The sequence below is a fragment of the Sitodiplosis mosellana genome, unplaced genomic scaffold, assembly GCF_009176505.1.
Source record: "Sitodiplosis mosellana isolate CC-2019 unplaced genomic scaffold, AAFC_SMos_1.0 Smas_scaffold_17, whole genome shotgun sequence".
NCBI classification, from domain to species: Eukaryota; Metazoa; Arthropoda; class Insecta; order Diptera; family Cecidomyiidae; genus Sitodiplosis; species Sitodiplosis mosellana.
The window spans coordinates 1184552-1199337 of NW_022595259.1; the positions used below are offsets into that span (position 1 = coordinate 1184552).

At 35.6% G+C, this 14786-nt stretch overlaps 1 protein-coding gene across 7 annotated transcripts in view; it reads right to left on the reverse strand.

Annotated features, from left to right (window-relative positions):
- Positions 1-14786, reverse strand: part of LOC129568245 (zwei Ig domain protein zig-8-like) — a 74980-nt gene that overhangs the window by 48264 nt on the left and 11930 nt on the right. The window contains exons 1-2 of one of the 7 annotated variants that reach the window (XM_055445903.1): positions 8158-8445; positions 6571-7453 (exon numbers count right to left, since the gene is read on the reverse strand). The exons of 1 other annotated variant lie outside the window; for it this stretch is intronic. The gene's annotated coding sequence lies outside the window, so the exon portion shown is untranslated. Of the gene's footprint in view, positions 1-6570; positions 8446-14786 lie in introns of those variants that run through there. 5 more of the 7 variants (XM_055445904.1, XM_055445902.1, XM_055445907.1 and 2 more) reach the window with 5 other exon arrangements.

Consider the following 14786-nt stretch of genomic DNA (forward strand, 5'->3'; position numbering starts at 1 on the left):
AGAGAGAGAGAGAGAGAGAGAGAGAGAGAGAGAGAGAGAGAGAGAGAAAGAAAACTTTATTTTTATTCCAAAAAGTTTACGTTAATAACTCGGTAGCGTGTGGCTTGACACAACGTCGGATGCTATCATAAATTCATATTTTCGAGCATAAAATGCACTTTGTGCGCTTTTAAATTATTCATTCAGTTCCCTATCATTTTGCTCGAGAAAGAGACAGATAGACATAGAACAAGAGAGAAAATGCTTCCAACCGAAATGTTGTTGTGCTAGTGCTTTTGATCAACCTGTTAGTCTTGCGGTTCAGTTATTGAATTAAACTTTCTAATTGATGAGATTTGGTTGTGTTACATTAAATTTTGCACATAAGTTTCAGCTCAAACAATACACTTGAGATGGAACAACATTGAGGCATTGAACGTATTACAAACGCAAGATTCCGATATGGGAAAAATTGGGTTAAACCACTTCTGTATAAAGAAAATTATAGAGTTAGAGAGGGAAGGCGAAATTGATCAGCATTGAAACAACAGCTATAGACGAAAAAAATAGTTTTCAGCTTGAAAGCAAATATATGTAACAATATCAACATTATGCCTTTGCTACAAATCCATTAAGATTTGGAATATACCTGAATCCACAAAAGTTTGTACACTGTTTCAATAAACGGATATTATAAGAAACCAAGTATAGCTTTATTCCCGATAAACATTTGTAACGAATAAATAATATTTTATTTTTTGGCGTGTTTTCCGTGTTTAATCATTTTCTCTTCATAAAAAACCCATTTCAAAGAATATTATTCAAAAATCCTTGAAATCCAAATTTAAATACACGTGTTACGATGCGAAGCCATATCATTTGCTGTTTAAATGCTGTACTTTGAATATTTGAAAATATTGTGCTTTATCTTCATCGGGAGGATTCCCTTTTCAGCAAACTCTTCAACTCTTTCATCAAAATACAGCGAAATACATATCAAATTGAAGAAAAGGTTGTGTTCGTTTGCACCAGTTCTTCAATTATATGTTGAAGCGTCTTAATGTAGGCATTGTGCTCAAAGTTTGGGTTCAATATTTACACTTGATTTGATATTTGCTATTGAAATGCGTTTCTGACACTCTTTTAACGAACTCTCGGGCTCTATACGCCGCGTATTCTGTGTTATCGTTTTAATTTGTGTGTGTGTTCAAGTTGGCACAGCAACTGAGCTCATTTTCCAAATTTATCTTCTTTTTCAGTGTTTATTTTCACCTGTAAACACTCATGTAATATGGTATTCAATTAACAATCGGGCGAGAGGATCGAATTACGTTGGATTTTGATACAAATTCAATGGTGGGCGTAAATCTGATTTCATTTACTTGAACTTTTTCTACCGTTTTTGATTAAAATCCGTTGAATTTGGGGCTACAAGTAGAAAAATGAAACTGGGGCGAGTGCGAAAGGAATTCCGAAGCATTTCCGAAAGCGATTTATAGCTTTTATTGCTGTTTCGAATTTCCAATGTTATTTCCAAAGCAAATCCAGCAGCTTCGGCACATTTTCAGTACCATTCCACAATCTCGCTTTCATTGACGACGCTTTTTGCATGTTCAAATGTGTCGAAATTTCAAAAGAAGGATGGATTTTTTTCATTTTCAGTGGCAGCGAAAGGTTCGTGATTTTTTCTTCTCATTCGGGTAGATTTTATGTTTCAATGTCAATGAAATGTGGCAGGGCTCAAAAGAAGAACAAAACTGCCACTTCACAATGATAAATCGATATACACGCGTTGAATTCGTTGTCGACATCCTAAGGAGATATCGATTCTAAGCTCACATTAGTCATTGATCCCTTTATTTCTTGCACATTTTAAATGCAGAGAAAATTCATTTCTATCAAATTGATTTCTCTTTAAGCTATATTCGCTTACTTCAAGCTGTACTTTGAATTCAAAGACGTGATTCGGTTTTTTTCAATTCTTTTGACTGTAGAAGAGTTGAAAATCCTCTTGTATCTTCTATTCCTTTGAAGCATCGATTTCAAAAAGTACGCATACTCGAAATGAAATTAGCTCTTCTTCATAGAATCTATGAAGTGCATAAAATCAATTAAAACGGCTGCAGTTTTCGTATTTATGTTCTGCGCTCCTAACATGAACAACCACCACTTCATTTGCAAACTCGTAAAAACTAATTGAATTATAAATCAAAGAGCAGCCCGTTATCAAACGACTAGGTACGTCTTATTTTGGTAGAGTTGGTAACATTGTTGCCATTTTATGTACTGATGTTGTTCATTGCCGCAAATTTCAATTTTGTTTGTGGGGGTTTTTGCTAAACCTTCATTTCAATGATGTGTGCAAATAGTTTTCTCTTCCTTCATCCGTCACATTTCCGTTGGTTTTGCCAATTAAACACTGTTCCACGACGCACTACACCGAAAAATGTTGTTTAATCATGGTACAAAGTTTACAAGCACCTTGGAATTGAAAATATTTTCACTCAGACACACGCAAACACACAATACACATTACCACATAAATCATGCACAACAACAGTTTATGCAGTCGACAATTCACAGCGAACGCGTAGCAAGCATAAGGCACTCACACATTAAAATCTGTTCAATTATTAAAACGACAAAGTCGCGACGGGATTTCGATGAGTTCACGAGAGCATAGTTTAATGTGTGGCTTTATGAGCAAAGAATGTGGTATTCCTATGTCTATTTTAGATACATGGTAAGCGTAAGCATTTTCAATGATTCCATTAGATTGTAAGGCGAAAATGAGCAACTAGTTTATTAATGAGCACTCAACTTCGATTTGGAATCGCGTCGCGCTATCGAAATCGAGATTGTGATGAATTTATTAGTGTGTTTTGAATGTAAAACTGCCATAGCATCCGGATGTCATTTGAAGCGTCGGCAAGAAAATTCACCTGTTTGTTCTTGAAAATATCAATGTCATTAAGACGCTTCGGAATCACGATAAATGTTCAAAATGACTTAAGGGCGCACGCATTTGTGACTTCCCTGATGAATGCCAACGATGCTTGGTTTTTTCGCGCATGTTGTTCAAAATGATGATTTAACCGTGTAGCAAAATTACACGAATGTTTACTCTCACGGCAACAACCTACCTCAAAAATCAAACTGAGCCCATCGAAAAGTGACGGGCGAGAAGCAGAGAACCAGAGAAAGAGATAAAAACTGACAAAGCTGTGTTTGTGGTTGAGACGACGAGAAAAAAGCCGTCTCCTGTTTACATTGGCATCGGAATCAATTTGTTATTTCGTTTAAGGCGAGACCCGATTCAGATTTTGACGTGTTTTTCCGATTTTTCTCCATCCGTGTGCCCTAAAATCACTTGTTTGCTTTTGCAATGAAAACAACAACAGCAGCAGTGACGACGGCAAAGGCGAATGGAACAATTTTTTTCCGTGTACGAAATGATTAGTGTGACGACCACGTAGCATAATTCTGCATAAGATATCAGTACATAGGATTTTTATCCTCATTGTGAATGTGGTCGTTCATATCTTTCTTTTTCCTCCCTCGTGCCACGATAAATCCGTACACTGAACTGGAGAGCTGCTGAATGGAATAAAGGTTTTTTTTTTTCGTTTTCATATGTGTATTTTAGTATATGAGAATGTGTTTTGAATATTTAAACACTTTTCATTCCCTTCGCAGTAGCAGCATCCAAATATCAATTTTTATCACTCGACCGGTCGAATATGTGCGCGTATGGATGATACGAAATGCTGGGACACGATGCTTTTTTCTCCATTCTTCTCTTCTTTGTCTGAATGAAATATGTTCCTTAGCTCACCAAAACGAGAGATGGTGAAGAGAATGAGAGCAAAATAGGTTACAAACGTCACAGAGATAGTGTGCCACCGAAACCTCTCGTATGCCAATCCCAGTCTTTGGCGCTCCAGCACGAACTCAATCTGATTAAATACATGAATATGTGTCTTCTTCTTCTTCATCTTTTGCGCCTTTTCCACTGTTACTACTACTGCTGCTGATGGTGCTGGTGCTGGTGATTTTTTTCCGCATCGAAAGACCACATTTATCTGTATATGTTCTTGCATATTCCGAACGTAAAGCAAAGCCCACAATGTGCCCATTTCCTTTTGATATATATACACACATAAAAACTTCATGCAAATGCCTCATATTTTCCAATTGAAATTTTTTCGAAATTTTCTGCGCAAATCCTTCGGCATTTGGCCAAAAAATGGACTCATTTGTGATTTGGCTTTATTCACGATTTTTACGACCGAACTGAAAAACGGTACAACTAAACAGATTTGTCAGCGACCGAACATAATTTATCGATGTCTTCCCGGAATTGCATTAGTCTTAGATGGCTTTTTTCAGATCACATATGTGGAATTATCGACGAAAAATCAACTAATTCCAAGAAACACTACGAGACCTGTCGGATATTATAACCAACCAACAGCAATACACGTTGACCAAAATTTGTTAAAAATGCCCTAATATTTAGTTTTCTGTGAGTCAATCACACCCAGTTTACGTTGTTTGTTGATGAAAAAAAATATCAAGTTTGGAGCGATAACAATTTTCTATTTTTCCTTCCTAATAGCAATTGTTAAAACAAGTAATTTTCTATCTAAAATCAGTAATTTTCCGCCCAGAATCATCTTTTAAAATTAAGTACTTAACCACTAAAAAAATCATTTTACACTCCAAGTCATCAACTTAATATTTGAAATATCTAAAAACTTTTTATGCGTCCTTATTCAAATGCGTCAAAAAGGTTATCAAAATCAGTAAACCGGCAAGTTTTCTTAGTATGTGTGTATTTCCGACTGAAATACCGCTCTGAATTAGGCGGAAAGTTGTGAAAATAGACTGCAGTGGTGGGCGTCTAATCGACTGATGGTCGAGTCAAATGGCAAAATTTTTTTATTTGAATTTGAATGCGGTTCAATTTGCGGAAGAAGCCATTCGAAAGTTATTCGAAAGTGATTCGCTTTGCGGCAATATTGATTTATGTGTATGGCTTCGGCCCGTGTGTTGCTGTCCCATTGGAAGCGACAATATCCGAGAGCGAATAAAGACAAAACAGGTCAATAATAAATCAAAGTGCCTATTTCGAGACCCTTGGCTAGAGTGCGCATCGATTTAGTTGATAAAAAAAAACCTTCTAAATTGTAATTTTGCGTGTGGTTTCTCTTTAGAAAACTTTTCGATTGGTCACACTATCTCTTTTCGTCCGCATCACTGTTGCTTTCGTTTCGCTCAATGGGTTTTCTCACACGAATTTTCATTTCCATGTAATTCCAGAGCAATAGAAAGAGTGTGCAAAAAAGCCGAACCAAACTTTGCCAAAAAGATATAGCCAAAAATACCGTTGACAATCCGACTGTCAACTTTGATGCGGAAATGAAGCATGTCAACAGCATACATAACGCTTTTTTGGGCAGGCCACCTTCTGGCCATTAAATACACATTGGATTCATGCATCGCCGACAATCAACACCAAACTGATTTATGGCATCTCATGAGCCCATTCTAACTATTACTTGAGAGAATTGTCAGCCTTCAAATTCAAAACGATGTCTTACGGAAGCGTCGTAACACAAATCAAATGCATGTAAATTCTTTGTAGGATTTTGTTAGTTGTAAAAGTTTTTGATGTTTTGAGGAAATCCAGTCACACGAAAACGTTCAATCTCGAATCACAGAGTATATCATTGCATTTCATATCAAAAGGACAGAGAATAAACAATAATGGCCTCTTTTCTCTCCCCGGACGACAGCTGTCAAAATTATTTCCAACTCGTATCGTTCAAATTCAAAGTACAACGCCAACCAAAAAGCGCTATATTTATAATCACATAATATAAAGAACTGATGCTCATCAGTTGTTTGTTATTTTGATTGAGTGTTGAATTTCTGAAAGTACTAGTGCACAAGAATGGAGTGACCAACAATGGATTAAAATAAGAATGCTCGAAATCGAAAAACCAAATAGAGCGTGAGTCTGAATGAGAAGAATTACAACATCTTAGGATTTTTCTATGTTTAAGCAGTGAATATGAAGGTGGGTAGAAAATAAAAATGTGAACAGAGAGTTGCGCGGATCATGGTAGCGGATGTTGCAGATGCAGAAGAATTGATTGATTCGTAATATTACGAGGATTTTGAGATCATTATCATTATCATCGTCATTATCATCATCTGGGGATAAATTTTTCGAATGGGAATTGCAACATTGGAATGGTGTCTATTGCCACAGGTAGCTATTTCGATCGGATTACTACAGCCTTCAGTTGTTTGTTGTTCTTTTTGATTTCCGATAATAATAAATTACTAATTCGTCAATAAAACAGACAAGCGAATAAATATGTATCTTCTGCTCTTTCCTATTCTTCGAATTCATCTATCGATGGGAATTAGCAAATTAAAGCCCTCTCAAATGTTGGCCAATTAAAAGTTTCAGACAAATCATCGGACTGTTGAACAATGATCCAATTAATAAGTGGCCAAATAAGTTAGCAATCATGTTTTCACATGAAAACCAATGCCCCGTTGCGAGAATCAAAATCTTACCTTTCAATTCGAAAATTTTCAATTTTGGTTCGTGCCACGGTAATCTATTTGTTTCTTAGTCTTGCTCTAGCGCTGTCACACCATTTGTCAGTTTCTTAATTAAATCGTTGTCGGTGCGCTGTTCTATTTATCTGTCTCTGTCTCGGTATCTGTATCTGTTTCTCTCTCTCCTACTCTGTGTGTGTCTCTTAATATGTTTTGGATCTTTGACACATGTTCGCAAATCGAAAATCCACAAACAACACCGTTGAATTATTAATGCGATGCGAATCGATGAGTGAAAGAGCACGTGTTTGGAGAATCAAAATTCGGCATTGAAATATTGATGGTATTAGTCCTTGGAGTGTTGAACAAGCTTTTACACATCAATCACTATCTGTTGTCTTGGCTTCTTGAAAATCGCCTTCAAATACGCTGTCTTTCTTTTGGCTGCTGTTTTTACGTTTCATAAATAAAAAAAGTTTCAAAACGCCCGTGTAATTCGATCTCATTTCTCAAAATGCGAAAGTTTTTCATTCAATTTACCTGTTTAACAAGCTTTATGTTGTACCTATTTTTCATCGACGCTTCATAATTAAAAGTGAAACATCGATTTTTGATTGCGTCAAACGAGCTCAAACTCTCGCTCGCTTTCGTTCTTTCTTTCTCGCTCTGTTTTTTGGTCTATTCACTATCAGAAACGTGAGTTTTGCTCATTGTTTGCAAGGATAATAACGGGTTAAACACAATTCCCTGTATATTTTCCCCACCCGTTCTACTCGCTATTCTATTCACAAATGTTCTCGCTTTTTACACCGATTCACTTTCAATTGAGAGAAACACGACTCAACCGAAGAATCTATGTTTTGGCTTTTGTTCGGTGTTGCTGCTGTTGCTGTCGCCGCTTCAAAGAAAAACAAAAGACTTTTCACTGTTTTGTTGTGTATTTACATTTCTGGGTGAGTGAGAGTGAGAAGCGCTTTGCAAAGGCGCGAATATACCATCAAGGAAATACGTTTCGCAATATTTTTCAAACGCTTCTTGCATTCTTTCTCTCTTTTTCAATTGTTTGCCCATTCATGATCAAGCTCGCATAACTCTGCTGCTTTTTGTTAGCTACGAACAGTCTCGTTAGACGATAACACACGATTCCATCTAGGGTAATAACTCACTAAGCGATTGCATATCTTGTTGAATACACTGAATGCGTCTTGAAAATGAACCAATGCAATTTTATAAATTTAGTTTTCTTCTCTTTAAAAAAAAGTTAAATTGTTCCGTAGAAAAGTGATTTTGTTTTCAATAATTTTTCTGATAAAATTCAATGCTCTTTATGTAAAGGTTTTAAAACATAAACCCAATTTTTTCTTTGATAAACTTTGTGTTCTTCCTGCAAAAACTAGTTTGTTGCCCTTAAACATCCCGTCCAATTATTGTTTGTTTTTACCAAGCTGCTCCAATGACACAAAGGTTAATTTTCAGACTGAAAATTTATATTTTGTTTGTTTTTAGTTCTATATTTTTGCAATTGATTGAACAGTATTTTGTTTGCAACGTCACATAAATGTGCGCCTTATCAACCTGAAAACTTTATTCAGAAATGCGTACCAAAAAGTTGTCACCGTCAACTTTCTTTCAATCGGCGAACATCACCACTAATAAACATTGTAAATACAATCGTAACGGCAATATGAGCCGGATTCCACTGTTTAATTTCACATCAACTCTTTATCGATATTAATGAATTCCAATATTCACTTCCATTAATTTACAACTATTTTTATGGAATTTTTCTTCTATTTTGATAATTTTTTGATTGGGATTTGTTCTTTTTTCCTCGAGATAATACGGGTTTCGAGCGAGCGCGTTTTATCATTTACAGAGCTTCACGGATGCGTCCAAATACTCAACTGAAATGGCATTTGCTTTGTGCTCGAGCAAAAATATTTGCAGAAGAGCTACGGCTGCACGGGATTTCCATTCGTTGGAATGATGAGCTGATATTTGGTCCATTTTTGCCATTCATTTCCAAAGATATTACTAGCGCCGTATCTAACACAATGTGTTCGGATGATGAGTCTGCGCACATACACAATAACGGGTGATTTAAACAAAATGAAGCCAACGCAAGCGTCACGTACGACGATATATGTTCGAAAAGGGGACACGCATGTGAGCGAAGGAGAGTGTTGACTGTGGTGAATTTTCTTAAATTGGGAGAACGGACATTTTTCTGGATGTTCATTGTTCAGCCCGAACCTTTCTCAATTCCTGGTTTGATATCGACTCTCGGACGATTTTGGTAAGAGAATGACGCGCTTAAAATTTATTTCAAGAAAATTGTTAATTTTTATTTACTTTCATTTCATTAACTCATTTAGTTTTTTTTTCGACTTGCTAAAAAAATATTGCTTCTTCTTTTTTGAATGAATGCAAAACGAATGAATAAATCAACAAACAATGATGTTTTTTTGTTATTTATGGACCATGAAAAAAATAAACACAATTTATTTTCGAAACCTTTATTAATTTTCCAGTCCTCAGAACATCCAACCCACTTTATATCGTTGCTATAAATGTTCTCAAGCGGCTGGTAATCGTGAAATCAACTCATAAAAACAAATCGAGTAAAAAAAAATATCCAAGCAACAAATTATGTGTTGTGTGTTCAACGAAGACAATATTTTCTTGTTGTTATTTTTGATTCGAAGCGATGCTAGACATGCTTCAATACAAGTACTTTGTTAAGCACGTACGCAGCACCGTTGTTGTGTCAATTGTGTGTATGTGTGCACAACTCGTTTCTATTTTTCTCATTGTTCATTTCCCATTCTCTCGCATCAATGTACGATTGCAATTTCATATATTTCCATCGTTGGCATGTTTGCCTTTGGCTTGTAGCATTTTGGGTGTCGCAAATGTGAATAAAGTCGAAATGCCTTATAATTTTCAAATAGTTGAGCAACAGTAGTCTCAGTTGTTGCCGATGAAGCTTGCAATGAATTACTTTTTACTATCAAATGCCCACAAGCACCAACTTAACGGTTACTACAAATACTCACCAAAGAAAATGGTCTGGGGAGCTACATTCATATATTTGTTCGCCTTAATACCCAGCCATTTTAAATGTTTCCATTTCAACTTCGTGCAAATAGTGAAGCGCACCAGATCGAGCGAAAGCATCAGCGAACGTAATTCAGTTCAAGGAGTGGATGGAAATTATTGAACTTGAAAATACAAATTTTTACAACATATCGACGACTTTAATGGCAGGAACTATATTTTATATTGCCTTTTGAAGGCACCGAAAATCTTATGAGTTGATAGAGCTTTTCTCCCCAGGAACATCTTTCAGTTCAGGAATCAAAAATTCAATTTGCTCTTTTCTCAAAGTTCAATATCTGCAATTGAGCTGTAATGAATTCATCGTGATTGGCGTATAACGAATTGGAATGTTGTTCGACAAGCAGCTTGATTTTACTTTAATTGAAAATTAATTGAATGCAGACAATCCTCGTAACGCGAAACATATGGAGACTAGATTGTGTATGTGTATGTGAGCGTTGGAACCACAGTGCGCACAAATCTATGGCAAACGGTGGCAATAATCATTATTTGCAGCATCCTCAATGCTAAAAATTAATTAAAAATAATTGGTATTTTCAAAACGTATAAATTTTAAATAATAACAAAATTAAACTCCAATCTAATTGCATGCGAAAGCAAACGAGGTGCTCGTTCAATTCAAACCACATACATTGGTAGAGCTGTAGTCGGGTCAAACTTGAACTATTGCATTCAACTGCTGATACTTTTACGTGCTGCTGCCATTATTCTCAATGTTTTCATTACAAATGCAATCATGTGCAGGGGACGAACGTAAATAAATAAAATCTTAGTCAATATTGAACACTGTGAATTTTTTTTAAATTCACAAGATAAACTAAAATATAATCTTAAAAAGAGTGTCAGTAGATAAAATCTTTTCGAAATTAATTCAAATGCTTGTGTGACAATCAACCGAACGAGTCCCTGTCGAATCGAATGTTCATGTCTGTTGCCAATCGTTAAGTTGCTATGCAATAAAATCATTTGCACTGATGCCATTGAAAAATAGATTGGTCTTTTTCGCGCGCTGATGTGGCGCTCGTTCAATGTTCAACCCCAAGTGAATTGATGCAAAACAGAGAAAAATACGCGGCTGGTTTCAGTCGTTCATCAAAATAATTTGTTCAAATATTCCTGAATCAAATTGATATATATATATATGTATATCGAATTTTCGTTCATACCAGGGATTATTACGGGATATTTTTCAGAGATGGTTCATCGTTTACCACAAGTGTATGGAAATATGTATCGGTATATACTAAAACGTATACCTTTGCGTTTAACGCGTTGAGCGCATGCGTCAGCTACTACTTTAGTGACAGCGAACGCAAAGGTATATCAATGTATATATACTGTTCTGTACGGAGTACAGTAAATACAACGAATTGATATACATATACTCCATCTCTGATATTTTTATTCAAAAATATCGCATAAAAATAACAGGTACTTTTACGCGTTGCGTTCAACGTTCAACGCGTTCAATGTTCAGAGTCCAAAAATATCTAATATTTTTCGCGCGTTGTGTTCAGAGAAACGCATAAGTAAACAATAGCGATTCTGCACCCACAGAGTCGCTTTTTTTTCGTTATACTCTTCACACTTACGATGAGCTGCGCGGAGCGTGCATGCACATGTTAATATTTGTGAAGTTCATTGTATTAAAAATGTAGGTAAAATGACATTTCGCCGACAATTTTAATACAATGGAGGTCAACTGATATTTTGCCTACAATGGCGAAAACACAGTGGGTAATTTGATGTTTTACACTATATGTTTTTTAGTTTGCCTCCTTTGAATTCTGAGAGTATGAATAAAAATATCCCATAGTAATACTCTGGTTGATACAGACATATTTTTAACCGGGATTAATTTAGTGTGTTTTAGCGAATGTGTTTAAATCAACGATATTGCGGCCAAAGCGGTTTACTGTTTAATTGCCAATTTACATAGAAATCTAGTTTGCAATAAACAAAAATGCTTAAATTTTATTTTATGAGAAAGCTCAGAATCAAACGAAAGAAAATTATTATGACGGGGATGAAATGAGGAGTTTATGTAAAATTGAAAAAAAGAGAAAACCGGATAAAATACAAGTGGAGATAAATTGGTAATGAATTTAAACATCTTTTGATTACAATAAAATAAAAATGGATGTCTTCCATTGGAAGATGATCTTGATCTATATACAGCGGTTGGTGCTCGAATCGACGATTTTTCATTGAAAATTCTACCCACATGCCATCTATGCATTTTTCGCCGCTCTGTGAAGTTCATTGTTGTGAGCGTATTTGAGTCATTTGTTTATCGCCGCTACTACATATAGTACATCGATTTCAAAGATGATACTAGCGGGCGTCTCGCAATAGACTGAATAGAGCCTGAGCGACAAGCCCTTGACTCCCTGCATTTATCCAATAAATCCAAAAATTTGTATCGAATTTAGGCGAGATTTACCAAAAGAGGTTAATGGTGAGTGACGCGAGTTAAAAACCTCTTTTCAAGCTTTTTGACCCTTTAACGCGTAATTTTTTATTTTTGAATGATTCTGTTATATTTTATGTGCCACGATAAATAGAGAAAAACCGCATACTTATACTTTAAAAAAATGTCGTATTTACCGAGAAAATCGGAATATCGCTATAACAGCCTGAAAAAATTAAATTTCATAAAACTAATGATACTGAAAGTTAAATTGACGTGTTTTGCTCCTATGAGTCATAATTTGATAATAATTGAAAAGAATGTACAAACCAAAACAGAGAAATACTCCATGTATTTTGTTGACATACTTTAGGAACCAATGCGTGATAAAAGGTTAAAACCAATGTTCAATTTGCAATGCGCATACACCATTCAGAAACATTGTCCAAAAATTCGTTTCAAATCAGAGAAATAGATTTCTTGAAAAACAAATATTCAACAATTCTGCACAGAAAAATCATTAGAATAATTGGTAAATCTCATTTTATGATAACAAAATGATGATGCAATCTTTTTCTTACGTCTGAGATACCCATAGTTGATATGAATTTTCAAGAATAAAAAGGAAATCTGAGTGAAGTACAGAGAAACTTAAAAACACATTTCTTCGGTGCAAAGACAACGAAAAATCAAATTATATAAGTACATTATTTACTTCTATACCTTAACTCGCGTCACGCGCCTTCCATCGCACCGGTTTCTTTGTTTTTCACATAATTTCTAAAGAAGGGTGAAGTGATGCGTGCAATGAAATGCATCATGAAACATTCCGAATCAATGGCTTTGGTATGATGAAGTGTGTGCATTGCGGGAGACAGGCAACTGTACTAGGAAAACAGGGTTTCTATTTCCAATTTCCCGGTGCGCGAGTACATTTCTAATGCATGTGTGTTGGTATATATGTTCTCCCGCATAAACATATTGTTTCTCCCATGTGCGGTGTTTCCATTGAATCATTGCCAACAATACGCTACAGGGTGGGTCTCACCGCGCGAACTCTTGTCATAATTTTTTCATGCAACCCAAACTTGGCCGCATACATCTCACTATTCACATGATAACCCAACCGTATATCATGTTCATATTCAGGTGCAACATTTGCAAGATTCCGTCTTGCCATGATACACAAAGCAACACAATTCGTAAAATATTTTAGACGCCTTCGGAACTAGATTCACTATATGCTTTTGGTATGTATTTTCAGGACGGGAACGGGAAAGGGGAACATGAATAAAAAATAATGCAATACATTCCAGAAAATAAATTCTGAAACAGTATTCTTCTATATAGGAACAAAATCTGAATTCAGTTCATATTTCCCATGAAAAAAGTACACCAGGTATACAGCGATGTATGCGCCATGTTGATGGTGTACACCAGGTATGAACCGAGATTTGCGCCCAATCCACACCATACACCACCGAAAATATATAAGTTTTGGCGCAAACGGTTCATACCTGGTGTACACCATCAACATGGCGCATACATCGCTGTATACCTGGTGTACTTTTTTTCATGGTTTTTGCCTCAATTTCATAGTTGTCCTTTCGTTCAATGCAGTTAATTTATAAAAAATGAAATTGGTTCTCGCTTTTTTTCTGGGAAAATTGCGTGTATGTTTTTGATTATTGACGAAACATTTTGATATCGGTTTGTTTCCAACAAATAACAAACATTTTTTACCCGAAGACAATAGCGATGAATTAACTTTATTGAATTGAATTCGATGCGGCCAGTCACGATGCGATTTCGTTCAAGGGATGATGTTTCATTTCATACAATCGCATACAATGGTGTTCAACATAGCGGCAATGCCAAAATCCATAGCACCTTGAAACCATATTGTTTACAATTAAACATGTTTATTGAACCGAAATGCGTTTTGTATGTGTTCATGCATCCAAAAAATGGGGCCAAACAATTAATGGGTTGTCATGTTCATGTTCATGATCATTTGATAAAACGTGACCGAGATACTGTTTGATTAAAATAATCATTGATTTAATCAAATACTGTTTAAAATTCTTTCAATTATCAGCTCGAGAGTCAATCAAATTTTGTTCAAAAAATCATCAAATCCAAAAACATGTGAATTAATTATTTTCAAGTGAGAATATTATTTTATATAACAACCTGGAGTTTGATGTTAAAATTTCGATATTTTTTGTTTGTATAATCAGGATAGTGCGAAAAATGTCAACAAAATTAAGGGATACGATTTTTCAATGTAGTTATGATTACGGAACAACACAGCAGTAATAAATTCAGCAAATCGAAGACCGTTCAGAGTTCAGTTTGCATTGCTTTTGTCCCTATCCGAAAATCACTGACTTGAATCATGAATGACGTTTATCTGACAAATGCCATTTCCAACATTTGAGTAAACCTTATGACCAAAGTATTTACTTATACTTCCAAACTATAGCGTATAGATGCCGTTAGAGCATGCATTCATAGGTTCTGACATAGTCTGATCTCGTTGATCCTGACCCCCCCTGGGAAAATTTGACCCCCAACGATTTTTTTGGACCCGTTGCCATTTTCGGACCTTTTTTTGTTGTTTTAGACCTCACTTTTTTCTGGATACCGGTTTTACACTAAATAGAATCGATTTTCGAAAGTGAGGACCTTTTTTTTTTTT